This window comes from Salmo trutta, chromosome 31, assembly GCF_901001165.1.
Source record: "Salmo trutta chromosome 31, fSalTru1.1, whole genome shotgun sequence".
Lineage (NCBI taxonomy): Eukaryota > Metazoa > Chordata > Actinopteri > Salmoniformes > Salmonidae > Salmo > Salmo trutta.
Window position 1 is genome coordinate 6610927 of NC_042987.1, and position 19795 is coordinate 6630721.

At 42.1% G+C, this 19795-nt stretch overlaps 1 long non-coding RNA gene across 1 annotated transcript; it reads left to right on the plus strand.

Moving 5' to 3' along the window:
* Nucleotides 1-35: 35 nt before the first annotated feature.
* LOC115169397 (uncharacterized) lies at nt 36-1556 on the plus strand. The gene is made up of 2 exons (XR_003870860.1): nt 36-130; nt 416-1556. It is a non-coding gene; the product is annotated as an uncharacterized LOC115169397 (long non-coding RNA).
* Nucleotides 1557-19795: the final 18239 nt, after the last annotated feature.

Here is a 19795-nt window from a genome sequence, read left to right on the forward strand (position 1 = left end):
GACTCCAATGTTTCCCACAGTTGTCAAGTTGGCTGGATGTCCTTTGGGTGGTGGACCATTCTTGATACACACGGAAAACTGTTGAGTGTGGAACAACCCAGCAGCATTGCAGATCTTCACACTAAAACCGGTGTGTCGTTCAAAGGCATTTAAATATTTTGTATTGCCCATTCACCCTCTGAATGGCACACATGTCTCAATTGTCTCAAGGCTTAAAAATCCTTCTTTAACCCTTCATCTACACTGATTTGGAAGTGGATTTAACAGGTGACATCAATAAGGGATAATAGCTTTCACCTGGTCAGTCTGTCATGGAAAGAGCAGATGTTCTTTTTGTTTTGTACAGTCAGGGTATAAAGTGGCACCACACTAATTACCCATGTAAGGTTTATTTTAATTGTATTTTTTGTCACAGATACAGACTGAGGATCTTAGTCTGAGCAGGGAAGAGGAGTGAGTGAGTGATGGAGGGATGGAGAGAGTTGCCCCCCAACTCCCATATTTCTCTCCAACGCTCCGCTATGCTGAAGATGGCACTTGAAACCACCACATGCTCCAATCCACCATTTCCTCCTTCAAACGACAAGTTCCAGTTGAGACTCTAAATGCAGGATTCACAGAGGAAGGGGTGGGAGTAGAGGGTATGTTTCTCTCTCTCCATCCTCCTCTCTGCTGCCGGCCCTGCTGCAGTTGGAGGGAGAAGTGGATGGATATGGAGCAGAAAAGTAGGGGAGAGATGTGGTTGGGATTTGGACTCCAGCAGACATAGGGAGGGTGGGGGGTTAAAATCCTGACTGGACAGATATTGACCCAGCCGATCATCTAGTGTGAGGATCACTCGTGTGTGAAGAGCGAGAGAGACTGACTGTAGGCCTATCCAATAGGTTTTTGGTACTGGGGTACAAGATGAGAACTGCACAGAATGGTTTTTAATGACACTTGAGTTCAGAGGTATCCTTGTTTTAGCATCAAGTGCTTCTGTTCTGGACATCTATTTCTGTTTACGTGGATCTTTCTTAAACTGTAACAAACCTTGACTGACTAAAAGAAGCTCCAACATACTTAGGCCTGTTGTATACTTTTTTGATATTATTTGCAGAATAAACAAAATTTAACATTGGTTATTTATTACTTATTTTCAAAGTAACAATAGTCACCATAGGCAATTTTTTTTTTTTTTAATACCGCACAAAAAACTGGTGTTAATAATCTGTGAGATAAGAATTAAGACATTACACATTTATTACATCTTCACCATTTCATCAGGCGACAACCTTTAAGCTCATCATGATCCTAGTAAACTAGGTGGGATTTCTATAATTTTGCTTATACTTCTTATCAACCTATCAATTCCTCTACACAAGTGGCTAGTGGGTAGAGGTTTCAATGTGGATCAGACAAACAAGTTCATCATCAATTAAAGAAATTGTGTACTTCATTGATCCATGATTAATCATCACTTCCAAGTGTTTACCTTCTCAGTTAACTGTGTAGTTTCACATTGAAACGGATGTTTATTCATGGGGAATGTTCATATTAAATAAATCAAACAAGCACATAAGATGAGGCCAATAGTTGAATAAGTACTTTATTTAATTCTCAAGCTTGAATATGTTTCACATGAAAGGCTAAATTAAAATGAATACTTTTCTCCATAGCTCAGGCACATTACAAAAAGGATGAGTTTATAAATGATACCATCGGTAACAAAATTATGATGCGTCAAGATCAAAATTAAGACAATGACAAACCAACCAAGCGATTTCTGAATATGCAATGTAGCTATGTACTCTTACCCTACGTATTTGTTTGGACAGGTCAAATGTTTTATGAGGCGACAGTACAGAATGTCAACTCATTTGAGGGTATTTTCATGCATATCGGTTTTACTGTTTAATGCTTTAATTTCTATGTATCTAGTCCCCCCCCCCATTTGAAGGTGTCAAATTAATTTAAAGTATGTGTATTAAAGTAGTCAAATTTAGTATTTTGGACACAAATTCCTAGAATGCAAAGACTACATCAAGGTTGTGACTCTACAAACTTGTTGGATGCATTTGCTGTTTGTTTTGGTTGTGTTTCGGATTATGTTGTGCCCAATAGAAATGAATAGTAAATAATGAATTCTCATTGTTGTCACTTTTATTGTAAATAATATAATATGATTCTTAACACTTCTACATTAATGCTACCATGATTGTGGATAATCATGTATGAATCGTGAGTGAGAAAGTTTGAGACATATACCCCACCCCCCTAACATGCTAACCTCCACTGTTATTGGTAATGGTGAGAGGTTAGCATGTTTTGGGCTATGATCTTTGTTCCTCTAACTTTCAATCATTATTCATGATTATCCGTAATAATGGTAGCATCCAAATCAATGTAGAAGTGTTCAGAAACATTATATTCTTGGCTCCCGAGTGGCGCAGTTTTCTAAGACACTACATCCCAGTGCAAGAGGCGTCACGGCAGTACCTGGTTCGAATCCAGGCTGCATCACATCCGGCCGTGATTGGGAGTCCCATAGGACGGCGCACAATTGGACCAGCGTTGTCCGGGTTTGGCCGGAATTAACAAAAATTAACAAAAGTTTCAATGACCAAAAAGTGGCAAGATTCTAACCTTAGGCATTCAGTTCCAAACCCCATTTTCCACTTAATGTCCTCCAGTGATTTTTTAACTTTGTTGAAAAGCGATATCCCAAGTATAAGTACTATACTAGTAATATAAAAATATACATTTTGAGCTGTGTTTTTTAGACAACTGCAATCTTCAAGGAGTAGGGAATCGGTGATGTCATCTGCCTCTCCCTTTGCTTAAGAAGCACCTTCCTACTTTAAATCAGGTGTTAAAGTAGGTGAAAAGAAGACTGGAGTGCCACTGAAACTTAATCCATATGGCTTCAAAAAGAGTTTCCCTTCATGGCAAAACAAACTATTTTCCAGGGAGAAAATCGGCTGAAGGGGGCATTGCAGAGACTGACACACACACACACACACACACACTCACACACACACACACTTTAAAACAGCTCTCTTTCCCCATTCCCTGATCTCAGTGAGGGAATCACGTGATCAGACAGGGTAGTCACCTCTGGGTCCCTGTTTCCTTAGCAATCAGTAAAAACACTTTCCAGTGCAAGCTATGAAACAACATCAACAACATCTCTGCCTGGACTGAAATGTTGTCTTGCATGTGCTTTCATCAAAACAACAACAGAATTAGCATATTCACTGTTCATAGCGTCCGCTACTCCCAGCCTAAACCATTATGGGGGTAAAAGTTAAAGGGAGTGACCTTAGATTGGTTTCAGAGGGCAACTTCCATTAAAACACATACTGAGTGAATATGCCAGACTAGCGCGTCAGTCAGGAATAATCAATAAGATTGATTAAATTTGCTTTCAGGAACAACAACATTCAGTTTAAGATCTGCTTTGTAGATGTATGAATAAATTCAAATATTTCTCGCTCCTCTCAATTGATTCACATTCAAATGTGATGTTATGACCTCTGCAGGCCGAGTCATGTCACTACAGACCACAGTGATTTAACCCCTATATGTCTCTGCAGGGTAATATAGAAGGGATGTTATGACCTCTGCAGGCCGAGTTATGTCACTACAAACCACAGTGATTTAACCCCTATATGTCTCTGCAGGGTAATATAGAAGTTTGGGACATGCCAATCATCTTCAGCTCCACAGCAAACTTCGCATAAATTATCTTCAGAAATGTTTGGGAGCATCTGGAATGCAGCAATGAAATGCAAAACAAAGAAAAACATCCCCTCAGTTGAATAATACACAAAAGTACCACTAACCTACAAGCAAACATTTAGGAATAGCCTTTCAATCCATACAGTCTATAGGATTTCAGTTCTTCAGTTCTTCTTGGCCAGCAATCTCACAACCAGTTAAGACGGTAATGAAAGCGGAATGACAGTCTACAATTAAGACAACTTTAACACTGTTATGTTTGACCTCCATGACCTCCATTACATTTCCATTTGGATTTAAATGCAAGTCCAGAGACTGTAGACACAGGAAAACATTTTTAAAAAGCCACTATGCATCCAGTGGCACCCTGCCTTTCCTCCCTCCTTATCCTCCTCCATAGATCTACATTGAAACAATTAAGGATGTGACTTCATCACTGGCATTCGAACTTACAGCATTGCTTACTGACACGGATAGCCTAGCCCTGGTCCGGCACTTTCAAAAGCAATATGGCATCCTAAAGGGTAAATCAATGAGACCCTAATCTCCAAATAGGGTAGTACTTTGACAAGGTTACAGTGCATTCAGAAAGTATTCAGACCCGTTCCCATTTTCCACATTTTGTTACGTTACAGCCTTATTCTGAAATTGATTCAATTAAAAAAAAATCCTGAGTGGCACAGCGGCCTAAGGGACTACATCTCAGTGCAAGAGGCGTCACTACAGTCCCTGGTTTGAATCCAGGCTGTATCACATCTGGCCGTGATTGGGAGTCCCATATGGCGTCGCCCAATTGGCCCAGCGTCGTCCAGGTTTGGCCAGGGTAGGTCATCATTGTAAATAAGAATTTGTTCTTAACTGACTTGCCTAGTTAAATAAAATAAAAAATCAATCTACACACAATACCTCAATTTCTGCAAATGTATTAAAAATTAACTGAACTGTCTTATTTATGTAAGTATTCAGACCCTTTGTATGAGACTCGAAACTAAGCTCAGGTGCATCCTGTTTCCATTGATCATCCTTTAGATGGTTCTACAACTTGATTGGAGCCCACCTGTGGTAAATTCAGTTGATTGGACATGATTTGGAAAGGCACACACCTGTCTATATAAAGTCCCACAGTTGACAGTGCATGTCAGAGCAAAAACCAAGCCATGAGGTCAAAGCAATTGTCCGTAGAGCTCAGAGACAGGATTGTGTTGAGGCACAAATCTGGGGAAGGGTACCAAAACATTTCTGCAGCATTGAAGGGCCCCAAGAACTTAGTGACCTCCATCATTCTTAAACGGAAAAAGTTTAGAACCACCAAGACTATTCCTAGAGCAGGACGTCTAGCCAAGCTGAGCAATCGGGGAAGAAGGGCCTTGGTCAGGGAGGTGACCAAGAACCCGATGGTCACTGACAGAGCTCCAGTGATCCTCTGTGGAGATGAGAGAACCTTCCATAAGGACAACCATCTCTGCAGCACTCCATCAACCAGGCCTTTATGGTAGAGTGGCCATAAAGGCCTGGTTGCCACTCCTCAGTAAAAGGCACATGACATTCTTCTCTGCAGATCCTCTCAAGCTCTGTCTGGTAGATGGGGAGCGTCGCCGCACATTTTCAGGTCTCTCCAGAGATGTTCGATCGGGTTCAAGTCCGGGCTCTGGCTGGGCCACTCAAGCAGGGGCGGTTCTGGGGGGGTGGCCCCCCTAAATGTGGAGTATGAAATAATTTTTACATAACACATTTTTGCTATCGTTTTTTTTTTACATCCGTTATTAGACAGTGGCAACGATGATGATTATGAACATGGTCTTTTGCCTGCTAATGCCTGCAATGCAGTGAAGAAAAAGATATGACAACAATAACGTCTAATGTAACTGGCCCCTCTAACAGTACAACTGGTCCCAGCTTGGCCCCCCCAGTTGAAATGGTCTAGAACTGCCACTGCATTCAAGGACATTCAGAGACTTGTTCCGATGCCACTCTTGACGTGTCTTGACTGTGTGCTTGCGGTCGTTGTCCCGTTGGAAGGTGAACCGTTTCCCCAGTCTGAGGTCCTGAGCGCTCTGGAGCAGGTTTTCATCCAAGATCTCTCTGTACTTTGCTTCATTGATCTTTCCCTTGATCCTGACTAGTCTCCCAGTCCCTGCTGCTGAAAAACATCCCCGCAGCATGATGCTGCCACCACCATGCTAGACCATAGGAATGGTGCCAGGTTTCCTCCAGACGTGACGCTTGGTATTCAGGCCAAAGAGTTCCATCTTGGTTTAATCAGACCAGAGAATCTTTCTTTTCATGGTCAGAGTCCTTTAGGTGCCTTTTAACTACAAGCAGGCTGCCATGTGCCTTTTACTGAGGAGTGGCTTCCGTCTGGCCTCTCCACCATAAAGGCCTGATTGATGGAGTGCTGCATGGATGGTTGTCCTTCTGGAAGGTTCTACCATCTCCACGGAGGAACTCTGGAGCTCTCACAGAGTGACCATCAGGTTCTTGGTCACCTCCCTGACCAAGGCACTTCTCCCCTGGTTTCTCAGTTTGGCTGGACAGCCAACTCTAGGAAGAGCCTTGGTGGTTAAACATTTCTTCCATTTAATTTCTTAAACCTGTTTTTGCTCTGTCATTATGGGGTATTGTGTGTAGATTTGAGGGAAACAAATGTATTTAATACATTTTCAAAAAAGGCTGTAACGTAACAAAATGTGGAAAAAGGGAAGGGGTCTGAATACTTTCAAATGCACTGTATGTAGGGGATGTGGGTGGCATTTGGGACGTAGGGTATAGGGGGTAAGAGTGTTTATACTGTACAGTTGAAGTCGGAAGTCCACATATACTTTAGCCAAATACATTTAAACTTCGTTTTTCACAATTCCTGACATTTTATCCTAGTAAAAATGCCTTGTCTTAGGTCAGTTAGGATCACCGCTTTATTTTAAGAATGTGAAATGTCAGAATAATAGTAGAGAGAATGATTTATTTCAGCTTTTATTTCTTTCATCACATTCCCAGAGGGTTAGAAGTTTACATACACTCAATTAGTATTTTGGTAGCACTGTCTTTAAATTGTTTAACTTGCGTCAAACGTTTCGGGTAGCCTTCCACGAGCTTCACACAATAAGTTGGGCCCATTCCTCCTGACAGAGCTGGTGTAACTGAGTCAAGCTCCTAGGCCTCCTTGCTCACACATAGGATTGAGGTCAGGGCTTTGCGATGGCCACTCCAATACCTTGACTTTGTTGTCCTTAAGCCATTTTGCCACAACTTTGGAAGTATGCTTGGGGTCATTGTCCATTTGGAAGACTCATTTGCGACCAAGCTTTAACTTACTGATGTCTTGAGCTGTTGCTTAAATATATCCACATCATTTTCCTTCTCATGATGCCATCTATTTTGTGAAGTGCACCAGTCCCTCCTGCAGCAAAGCACCCCCACAACATGATGCTGCCACTCCCGTGTTTCACGGTTGGGATGGTGTTCTTCAGCTTGCAAGCCTCCCCTTTTTTCCTCCAAACATAACGATGGTCATTATGGCCAAACAGTTCCAATTTTGTTTCATCAGACCAGAGGACATTTCTCCCAAAAGTACGATCTTTGCCCCCATGTGCAGTTGCAAACTGTAGTCTAGCTTTTTTATGGCGTATTTGAAACAGTGGCTTCTTCCTTGTTGAGCGGCCTTTCAGGTTATGTCGATATAGGACTCATTTTACTGTAGATATAGATACTTTGTACTTGTTTCCTCCAGCATCTTCACAAGGTCCTTTGCTGTTGTCCTGGGATTGATTTGCACTTTTCACACCAAAGTACGTTCATCTCTAGGAGACAGAACGTGTCTCCTTCCTGAGCGGTATGACGTCTGCGTGGTCCCATGGTGTTTATACTTGCGTACTATTGTTTGTACAGATGAACGTGGTACCATCAGGCGTTTGGAAATTGCTCCCAACGATGAATCAGACTTGTTGAGGTCTACAATTGTTTTCTGAGGTCTTGGCTGAATTCTTTAGATTTTCCCATGATGTCAAGCAAAGAGGCACAGAGTTGGAAGGTAGGCCTTGAAATACATCCACAGGTACACCTCTAACTGCCTCAAATGATGTCAATTAGCCTATCAGAAGCTTCTAAAGCCATAACATAATTTTCTGGAATTTTCCAAGCTGTTTAAAGGCACAGTCAACTTCATGTAAACTTCTGACCCACTGGAATTGTGATACAGTGAATTATAAGTGAAATAATCTGTCTGTAAACAATTGTTGGAAACATTACTTGTGTCATGCACAAGGTAGATGTCCTAACCGACTTGCCAAAACTATAGTTTGTTAACAAGAAATTTGTGGAGTGGTTGAAAAACAAGTTTTAATGACTCCAACCTAAGTGTATGTAAACTTCCGACTTCAACTGTATGTTACTTCTAGGGAGACTACAGTGCACCTGCTTTTACACCACAAAACAGGCAATGGAATGACATTTTTCAGAATGCAAGTTTGGCAAAGTAAGAAAAGCCTGTGTGTGTGTGTCTGTGTGTATATAAAGGCTTGAGTTGCTCCATTGATAAACGTGGAGGAAAGACACGTTTAAAATAGCCACAGAGTGTTTTACACATAAAAGAAATGTAATCACATTAGGAATTTTTAAAAGTAAAAAAAACATGGAGACAGAAGCTCTGCTGCCGTTGTCTGACCAACAGCACAACAGGAATACATAAATTTACTCACAGTATAGATAAGAGAATAATAATAATAACTCAACCTGGAAAACAGTTTCAAACTGTTATCTTTTCCTCTCGCTCGCTCTACCTCATCTCTTCCCTCCCTCCCTCCCTCCCTCCCTCCCTCCCTCTCATCCTCCTCTCTCCTTTCCCTTACAAACTTTTGCGCTCGAGTAGACCACAACAAAAAATTCCCCATCTCCTTACATCTTAGCCGAGGGCTGAAACTTCTTAGCATTTTTTTGTTTCTTGTGTTGTTTTTGTCTTTTCTCTTTCCTGTCTGTGACTGACAGCTTCTCTTCCACCACCCACGTACTACATAGAGGGGGGAAGGGACACGCAGAGGAGAGGGAGAGCAGAGGGAGAGAGAGCTGCCTGAAATGTAGGCCAAAGCGGTGGTGGGCATTTCCAAAGAAACAGTGTTCACAGCAGTCAGTGACATCCTCAGTATAGGGAGGGACTGGCCTTGGAATACGCCCTGCTTGGTCCGGCCTAAACACGATTCTCTCTGCCCACTCTGGCCCTGCACACCATCCTGAGCGTGGGAGAGAGAGGACACTCTAGAATCTCACACAAAACAGAACACTTAAATGCTCTAACACAGACAGATAGAAACACATGTTTATACATAGAAGTACGCACCCTTACACATACCTCCTGTTCTGAGGGTCCAGGTCCAGCAGAGCCTCCTGTGATGAAGTCATTCAGGGGTGTCTGGTAGTGGGCCTTGAAGGCGCCCTTGCTGCCTCTGTTGGTCTGAGCTGCTGGGGACTGGGGCAGAGGGGACATGGAGGAGGCTGAAGACGTGGAGCCTGTATCCCCAGACGCTTATGCCCTGTCTGCGTGACCACTGCCACAGATGCACCTCCTACGGGCAGGAACAAGCTCAGCACCTCCACATTCTCATCCTAGCAAAGGGAGAGAAAATAAGTTGAAGGAGAGGAGTGAGAAGGGGTGAATAACTGTCTCTCCCAGCCAATTTGTGATGGGCACTTTGACAGGGGTGGTGGAGTCCAGTGAGTGTACGCACCCTGCCCAAGTGATGTCCATGTACACCAACAGAGGCCAGCTCCAGATCCTCATTATAACTATTCTTCAGAGGGACCGACCAGTAACCTGAGATAACACAGACAAAGCCATAGGTCTAGTAATGCAAACAGAATGATAATCTGAAATGTTTTGACGCCATTAGTTGTCCATGTCCAGGTCAATCTATCCTGATAGTCAGAGAGCCAGTCAGGGTGTGTCATACTTGTCTCAGCCTATCCGAGTGGGTGTTGTTGGCGTGCATACCTGTTTTGAGGCTGTTGATAGGGAACATGTTGATCTCGTACACCACGAAGCACAGAAAGGCAAATGCAGAGTTACATACCATGAACTGGAAGGGCTTCCGAGGCCACGTGGGGTTCAAACCTTATCCGCTGGAGAAAAGATGAAAAGAGAGCGATAAGAAAATATTAGCTATCTAAATTGACCATTGTCATATATTATGCTTCATCATCATAACTCCATATACTGAATTACTATGTGTGTAGGTGAGTGTATTTGTGAACACTATGGGATGTTTTCCCGATCAGGTTCCCACAATTGTACAACTTCCTGTTTTTCCTTAGGGAAAAGGGATGGATACCTTTGTCCTCCTCTTGTCGTGTCCTGTGTGTGTATATATATATATATATATTTACATCTTTTCTGTCCATATCTTTTCATCTTTTTTTCTAAAAACTCAACCTCAAAATACTCTCCTGCAACCCACCTCACCAATTTAAAAAAAGTATTATTTACCACAAATCTGAAATCTGAAATCCACAACAGAAGCTAGCCAGAGGTTGGCCAGTTCACTGGCTAACGTTGGAGTTCAGCTATCCACAGTTGGCAGTCATCAGCTATCCCTTAGCTCGAAAAGCTATCGCCAGTTTTGTACAGCGCAACTCAGACCAGAGCATACCGGACCTATTTTCTCTCCATATCCCCGGATTTCTACCGCAGGCTCTGGACATTTACACCTGGATCTTGCAGCTAGCTAGCTGCTACCCGAGTGACTATTGGATAACATCGATTCCGGAGCAAACACCAATTATCCCAGAGCTAGCCAGCTGAAGAGTTCCATCAGCCACTCCTGGGCTACAATCACCTATCCGGACCCGTTTTACTGCCGATGCGGAGCCCCATCGGGCCTTCATGACTAGACTACCGACGTTATCTGCCCGAGGGAGTTATCCAACTGGCACCTCCGTCGCGACGTAACCTGAACGCCCATCTGCGGCCCGCTAATCGTTAGCTGTCTTATCGGCTGCTATCTGAATAGGTCTATTGGACAATTTTCTTGGGCCACTATAACTATAACTATTTTGCCAATTGGACTGGTCCCCCCTACCACACGGAACCCCACTAATCTACAGACAGAAACGCACGAGGTGGCTAAAAACAGACCTCCCTCCATCTTCAGCCAGCTTGCTACCTATGCCCCGGCTAGCTGTCTGAATCTCACGGGACCCTTATGATCACTGCTCTTCTGGTTAGTGTTTATTGGCTTATTTCACTGTAGAGCTTCTAGCCCTGCTCATTATACCTTATCCAACCTTTCAGTTCAACCACCCACACATGCTATGACATCTTCTGGTTTCAATGATGTTTCTATAGACAATATCTCTCTCATCATCACTCAATGCCTAGGTTTACCTCCACTGTATTCACATCCTACCATACCTTTGTCTGTACATTAAACCTTGAAGCTATTTTATCGCCCCCAGAAACCTGCTCCTTTTACTCTCTATTCTGGACGTCATAGACGACCAATTCTCATAGCTTTTAGCCATACCCTTATCATACTCCTCTGTTCCTCTGGTGATGTAGAGGTGAATCCAGGCCCTGCAGTGCCTAGCTCCACTCCTATTCCCCAGGCACTCTCTTTGGTGACTTCTGTAACCATAATAGCCTTGGTTTCATGCATGTTAACATTAGAAGCCTTCTCCCTAAGTTTGTTTTATTCACTGCTTTAGCACACTCTGCCAACCCGGATGTCCTAGCCGTGTCTGAATCCTGGCTTAGGAAGTCCACCAAAAACTCTGAAATCTTCATCCCTAACTACAACATTTTCAGACAAGATAGAACGGCCAAAGGGGGCGGTGTTGCAATCTACTGCAGAGATAGCCTGCAGAGTTCTGTCCTACTATCCAGGTCTGTACCCAAACAATTTGAACTTCTACTTCTAAAAATCCATCTCTCTAAAAACAGCTGTGCTCTGGACACCATATGTGAACTGCTTGCCCCCCATCTATCTTCAGAGCTCGTGCTGCAAGGTGACCTAAACTGGGACATGCTTAACACCCCAGCCATCCTACAATCTAAGCTTGATGCCCTCAATCTCACACAAATTATCAATGAACCTACCAGGTACCACCCCAAAGCCGTAAACACTGGCACCCTCATAGATATCATCCTAACTAACTTGCCCTCTAAATACACCTCTGCTGTTTTCAACCAAGATCTCAGCGATCACTGCCTCATTGCCTGCATCCGTAATGGGTCAGCGGTCAAACGACCTCCACTTGTCACTGTCAAACACTCCCTGAAACATTTCAGTGAGCAAGCCTTTTTAATCGACCTGGCCCGGGTATCCTGAAAGGATATTGACCTCATCCCGTCAGTAGAGGATGCCTGGTTATTTTTTTTAAATGCCTTCCTCACCATCTTAAATAAGCATGCCCCATTCAAGAAATTTAGAACCAGGAACAGATATAGCTCTTGGTTCTCTCCAGACTTGACTGCCCTTAACCAACACAAAACATCCTGTGGCGTTCTGCATTAGCATCGAACAGCCCCCGTGATATGCAACTTTTCAGGGAAGTTAGAAACCAATATACACAGGCCGTTAGAAAAGCCAAGGCTAACTTTTTAAAGCAGAAATTTGCTTCCTGCAACACAAACTCAAAACAGTTCTGGGACATTGTAAAGTCCATGGAGAATAAGAACACCTCCTCCCAGCTGCCCACTGCACTGAGGATAGGAAACTCTGTCACCTCCGATAAATCCACTATGATTTGAGAATTTCAATAAGCATTTGTCTATGGCTGGCCATGCTTTCAAAAGATTGGAAAGCAGCTGCTGTCATCCCCCCTTCAAAGGAGGGGACACTCTTAATGTTTTCGTTTTCTTCTCTGAGAAGTAAGTTTGTTTAAAGTTATGTGATATGGTTTAAGTAGATACAATTCAATGTTGTTAACACACAGTAACAAAAAATGTATCTAATATGCATATTCAAACTGCGTATGAAAATGTGAGCATTCTGCAAATTTGAAACAAATTGGCAAAACGTTTGCCATAACTGTTTGCCAGAAGCCTGTTTTTTTTGGTAAGGGTGATGTCCACACAGTTCTAAATCCAGCCGGCTGAAACCTCCAAACAGTCTACCCGACCAACCTGAGGCGTCCGCATGGTCCTATAGCCTCAGTGTGGTCGGGTAGACAACCTTTGCTGCTTGTTGTATCACAGTGCAATGATAAAACTATGTACAGTGCATTCAAAAAGTATTCATACCCCTTGACTTATTCCACATTTTGTTCTGTTACAGCCTGAATTCAAAATGGATTCAATACAATTTATTTCTTACCCATCTACACAGAATACCCCATAACGACAGTGAAAACACATTTTTTGATTTTTTTGCAATTGTATTGAAAATTAAATATAGAAATATCAAATTAACATATTGTAAGTATTCACACCCCTGAGTCAATACATGTTAGTATCACCTTTGGCAGTGATTACAGTTGTGAGTTTTTCTGGGTAATTCTCTAAGAGCTTTACATACCTGGATTGTACAACATTTGCACTTTAATTGTTTTATTTTTTATTGTTCAAACTCTGTCCAGTGGTTGTTGATCATTGCTAGACAGCCATTTAAATATTGCTATAGATTCTCAAGCTGATTTAACTAGGGTAGGTGGGACGAAATTGTCCCGTACTATTCAACAGCCAGTGACACATCAGAGCGGCAAATTTAAAACCACAAAATGTCATAATTCAACGTTCTCAAACATAGGACTATTTTACACCATTTGAAAGATAACACTCTCGTTAATCTAACCACACTGTCCAATTTACAAAAGGCTTTACAGCGAAAGCAAAACATTAGATTATGTTAGGAGAGTACATAGTCAGAAATAACCACACAGCCATTTTTCAAGCAAGCATATATGTCACAAAAACCAAAAACACAGCTAAATGCAGCACTAACTTTTGATGATCTTCATCAGATGACACTCCTAGGACATTATTTTATACAATACATGCATGTTTTGTACAATCAAGTTCATATTTATATCAAAAGCCAGCTTTTTACATTAGCATGTGATGTTCAGAACTAGCATACCCACCGCAAACTTCCAGTGAATTTACTTAATTACTCACGATTAACGTTCACAAAATACATAACAATTATTTTAAGAATTATAGATACAGAACTCCTTTATGCAATCGCGGTGTCAGATTTTAAAATAGCTTTTAAAAAGCACATTTTGCAATATTCTGAGTAGATAGCCTGGCCATCACGGCTAGCTAATTTGACACCCACCAAGTTTGGCCCTCACCAAACTCAGATTTACTATGAGAAAAATTGGATTACCTTTGCTGGTCTTCATCAGAATGCACTCCCAGGACTTCTACTTCAACAACAAATGTTGTTTTGGTTTGAAATAATCCATAGTTATATTGAAATAGCTCCATTTTGTTCGTGCGTTGAGGTCAGTATCCGAAGGGTGACGCGCGGGCGCATTTCGTGACAAAAAAATTCGAAATATTCCATTACCGTACTTCGAAGCATGTCAAACGCTGTTTAAAATCAATTTTTATGCCATTTTTCTCGTAAAATAGTGATAATATTCCAACCGGGCGACGTTGTATTAGTTCAAACACTGAAAGAAAAAAATGGAGTAGTCTCGTGCACGCACGCTCCAGTGTCATTGTTCTCAGCAGGACCACTCACAAAAACTCCTGCTGTTTTTCGCCCAGACTGCAGAGCTCTCATTCCACTTTCTGGCGCCTTCTGAGAGCCAATGGAAGCCTTAGAAAATGTCACGTTACAGCAGCAATGCTGTATTTTTGATAAAGATGCCCTAGAAGGACAACAAATTGTCAGACAGGGCACTGCCTGCATGGAATCTTCTCAGGTTTTGGCCTGCCATATGAGTTCTGTTATACTCACAGACACCATTCAAACAGTTTTAGAAACTTTAGAGTGTTTTCTATCCAATTGTACATGTTCAAGTACATAACTATAGAGAACATAGTAGATAGCTCGCCATCACAGGCTAGCTATTTTGACACCCACCAAGTTTGGCCCTCACCAAACTCCGATTTACTATAAGAAAAATTGGATTACCTTTGCTGGTCTTCGTCAGAATGCACTCCCAGGACCTCTACTTCAATAACAAATGTTGGTTTGGTTCAAAATAATCCATAGTTATGTTCAAATATCCTCTGTTTTGTTCGTGCGTTCAAGACACTATCTGAAGGGTTACGCGCCCGACGCGTTTCGTGACAAAAAAAATCTAAATATTCGAATCATGTCAACCGCTGTTTAAAATCAATTTTTATGCGATTTTTCTCGTAAAAAAAGCGATAATATTCCGACCGGGAAACCCTGTTTTCGTTCAAAGACGAAAAAATAAAAACATGGTGTCGGCTCATGCACGCGCCTCCAGTCTCATTGTTCTCTGATCGACCACTATCCAAATGCGCTACTGTTTTTCAGCCTGGGACACCAGAGTCATAATTCACCGTTCTGCTGCCTTCTGAGAGCATATGGGAGCCGTAGGAAGTGTCACGTTACAGCAGAGATCCTCAGTTTTCAATAAAGAGAGTGTAGAAGGCCAATAAATGGTCAGAGAGGGCACTTCCTGTAAGGAATCTTCTTAGGTTTTTGCCTGCCATATGAGTTCTGTTATACTCACAGACACCATTCAAACAGTTTTAGAAACTTTAGGGTGTTTTCTATCCAAATCAAACAATTATATGCATATTCTAGTTCTGGGCAGTAGTAATAACCAGATTAAATCGGGTACGTTTTTATCCGGCCGTGCAAATACTGCCCCCTACCCTAGAGAGGTTAAAGTTTCTCTAGCGTCCGTGGGTTATTTTCTCTGAAAAATGAGAACCTAACACAACTAATCAATTAGCTAATGTTAGTTAGTTTGACAAAGTCACATAATCCAAGGTGGTTTAGTTCTCCTTAGTCCAGAATGCTGGTAAACTTCACAGCAGCAACATGATTAGGAAGAAGATTCTTGTTGTATGCTACGGATGAGTGCCTCGGCTTGAGAGGGAGATTCAAACTTGTGTGACCGTCCATTGTAAGTCAGACGTAGTTTAGCTGGGAAGGCTATTCCACAGGCAATGTTGAGGGACCTGAGCTAGCGTGTGACTCCGTCGTAGCCTTTTCTTTTTTGGTGCAGGTCCGCGGATAGGTCAGGGAAGAACATGATCTCTCATTCCCCGTACATCACCTTGACCTTGGCTTTCCACATCAATCGGACTTTGTCTTGAAAGTTAAAAAACTTCATGATAAAGACTCGAAGTGGGGGGTGGTTTCTCGGGCCTGTAGGAGCCAGAAGCCAATGGGTTCTTTTAATGCGCAGGGGGTCCGGAAAGCCATCTCTCGAGAAATGCAACTGCGTCACAATTTTCAACTTTTTACGGTAGATTAATCCGTCTCAAATTAGACCTCCTGTGGTGGTTATTGAGCGAACTGAGTTTTGAGGTAAGTCCGGCACCATTTTTTCCAACTTTTTGGTTTCTGTGACGACAGTATCTTCCACCATGCTAATGCTTTCCTCTGCTTCATCCAAACATGTGGAGTAGGCTTCAAGGTCACGTTTAACCTCACTAATCCCTGTTAGTACACCTTTGAGTTTGGTGGAAAAATCGGCCCTTATGGCAGAGATTGCTTCCAAAACCCCTTGGTTCTGGTTTAGCTCGTCGTCATCGTTGGTTGTCATGTCGGACTCAGGGTGTGAGGAGCTTGAATGGCTAACTGGGTTAGTATAGCTGGCTGAATTAGCAGGGCTAACTGGCCTAGCCTGGACCACGTTGTCGATACGAGATGTTATTGTTTTAGGAGGACAATGTTGAAGTTGATTCATAATAGATGAAGATGCCATCCGTTCTACTTGCTAACATGCAATCATTGGAAAATAAAATTGATGACCTATAATTGCGATTATCCTACCAATGGGACATTAAAACCTGTTATGGCTAGGCGTGGCGCTACCGACCCACCTCAACAACATCCGGTGAAATTGTAGAGCGCGAAATTCAAATTACAGAAATAGTAATATTTAACTTTCATGAAATTACAAGTGTCATACATCAAAATAAAGCTTAACTTCTTGTTAATCCAGCCGCTGTGTCAGATTTCAAAACAGCTTTACGGCGAAAGCACACCATGCGATTATCTGAGGACAGCGCCCCGCACATAAAAGCATTAAAAACATTTTTCAACCAGGCAGGTGCGCCACGAAAGTCAGAAATAGCAATAAAATAAATGCCTTATCTTTGAAGATCTTCTTCTGTTGGCACTCCAAAAGGTCCCAGCTACATCACAAATGGTGCTTTTGTTCGATAAAGTCCTTCTTTATATCCCCAAAAACTCAGTTTAGCTGGCGCCCTTCATTCAGTAATCCACCAGTTTCCGTCCTTCAAAATGCATACAAAATGAATCCCAAACGTTACCAATAAACTTCTCCAAACAAGTCAAACAACGTTTATAATCAAACCTCAGGTACCCTAATACGTAAATAAACTATAAAATTTAATACGGAGAATCATTATTGTCTTTACCGGAGATAAACAAAAAAGAACGCACTCATCCACACGCATGAAAACACTACAGCCAAAATGGGAGCCACTTAGAAAAACTACAAATTCTAGCTCATTTTTCCAAAAACAAGCCTGAAACTCTTTCTAAAGACTGTTGATATCTAGTGGAAGCCCTAGGAACTGCAATCTGGGAGTTTGTCCTTGGGTTTTTTGCCTGACATATCAGTTCTGTTATATTCACAGACGTTATTTTAACAGTTTTAGAAACTTTAGAGTGTTTTCTATCCAAATAGATGCATATCCTAGCTTTTGGGCCTGAGTAACAGGCAGTTTACTTTGGTCACGCTTTTCATCCAGACGTCAAAATACTGCCCCCTAGCCCAAAGAGGTTATTAAGAACTGTAATATCTTATGTTTCACCGAGTCAAATCATTAATCATTAGATTTTTACCAGCATGTCACATGTGCAACCAGAGGATTAACCTCTACGGGCTAGGGGGCAGCATTGAGAATTTTGGAAAAAATATGTTCCCATTTTTAACTGCCTCCTACACCAACTCAGAAGCTAGAATATGCATATTATTGTTCAGGTTTGGATAGAAAACACTCTGAATTTTCTAAAACTGTTTGAATGGTGTCTGTGAGTATAACAGAACTCCTATGGCAGGCAAAAACCTGACAAGGTTTCAAGCAGGAAGTACCCTGTCTGACAAGGAGTCGTGCGTCTTGCATCTTTTTATTGAAAAGTAAGGATCTTAGCTGTAACGTGACAATTCCCAGGGCTCCAATAGGCTCTCAGAGCCCGGGAAATAACTGAAGGGTTACGAGGGAGCCTCAGGCTGAAACACATTATCACCTTTTGTAAGTGTCGACTCAGAGGACCTTTGAATGAGGCGCGTGCACGAGTCGCTCCTGAGGAGAAATTTTATTCGGCTGTTTAGGCTCAATGCATACTCCCGGTCAGAATATTATCACTTATCTACGAGATAAATGGCATAAAAATTGGTTTTAAACAGCGGTTGACATGCTTCGAAGTACGGTAATGGAATATTTAGACATTTTTGACACGCCAATGCGCCATGCGCGGGACCGTGAAGAAGCATTCTGATAGTGTCTAGAACTCACGAACAAAACGTCGCTGTTTGGATATAACGATGGATTATTTGGGACCAAACCAACATTTGTTATTGAAGTAGAAGTCCTGGCAGTGTATTCTGATGAAGAACAAGCAAGGTAAGAACATTTTTCTTATAGGAAATGTGATTTTGGTGGAGGCTGACCTGGGTGGGTATCTAAATAGCTAGCCCTGTAATGCCGGGCTATGTACTTAGATTATTGCAAAATGTGCTTCATCCGAAAAGCTATTTTAAAATCGGACATATCGAGTGCATAGAGGAGTAATGTATCTATAATTCTTAAAATAATTGTTATGCTTTTTGTGAACGTTTATCGTGAGTAATTTAGCAAACTGTTAGTAAATTCCCCGGAAGTTTGCGGGGGTTATGCTTTTTCTGAACGTCACATGCTAATGTAAAAAGCTGGTTTTTGATATAAATATGAACTTGATTGAACAGACATGCATGTATTGTATAACACAATGTCCTAGGTGTGTCATCTGATGAAGATCATCAAAGGTTAGTGCTGCATTTAGCTGTGGTTTGGGTTTATGTGACATGATATGCTAGCTTGAAAAATGGGTGTCTGATTTTTTCTGGCTGGGCACTCTGCTGACACAATCTAATGTTTTGCTTTCGTTGTAAAGCCTTTTTGAAATCGGACAGTGGGGTTAGATTAACGAGATTCTTGTCTTTAAATAGCTGTAAAATAGTCATATGTTTGAGAAATTGAAGTAATAGTATTTCTAACGATTCAAAAATCGCGCCACTGGATTTCAGTGGCTGTTACGTAGGTGGGACGAAATCGTCCCACATACCCTAGAGAGGATAACAACTCTAGACCACCTTTACTCCACACACAGAGATGCATACAAAGCTCTCCCTCACCTTCCATTTGGCATATCTGACCATCATTATATCCTCCTGATTCCTGCTTACAAGCAAAAACTAAAGCAGGAAGTACCAGTGACTCGCTCAATACAGAAGTGCTCAGATGACGTGGATGCTACACTACAGGACTGTTTTGCTAGCACAGACTGGAATATGTTCCAGGATTCATCCAATGGCATTGAGGAGTACACCACCTCAGTCATCAGCTTCATCAATAAGTGCATCGACGACGTCGTCCCCACAGTGACCGTTCGTACATATCCCTACAAGAAGCCATGGATTACAGGCAACATCCGCATCGAGCTAAAGGATAGAGCTGCTGCTTTCAATGAGCAGGACACTACTCCGGATGTTTATAAGAAATCCCGCTATGCCCTCAGATGAACCATCAAACAAGCAAAGCGTCAATTCAGGATTAAGATGGAATCCTGCTACATCGACTCTGAGGCTCGTCAGATGTGGCAGGGCTTGAAAGCTTTTTTGGACTACAAAGAGAAACCCAGACTGCCCAGTGACACGAGCCTACCAGCTAAATGCCTTTTATGCTTGCTTCGAGGCAAGCAAT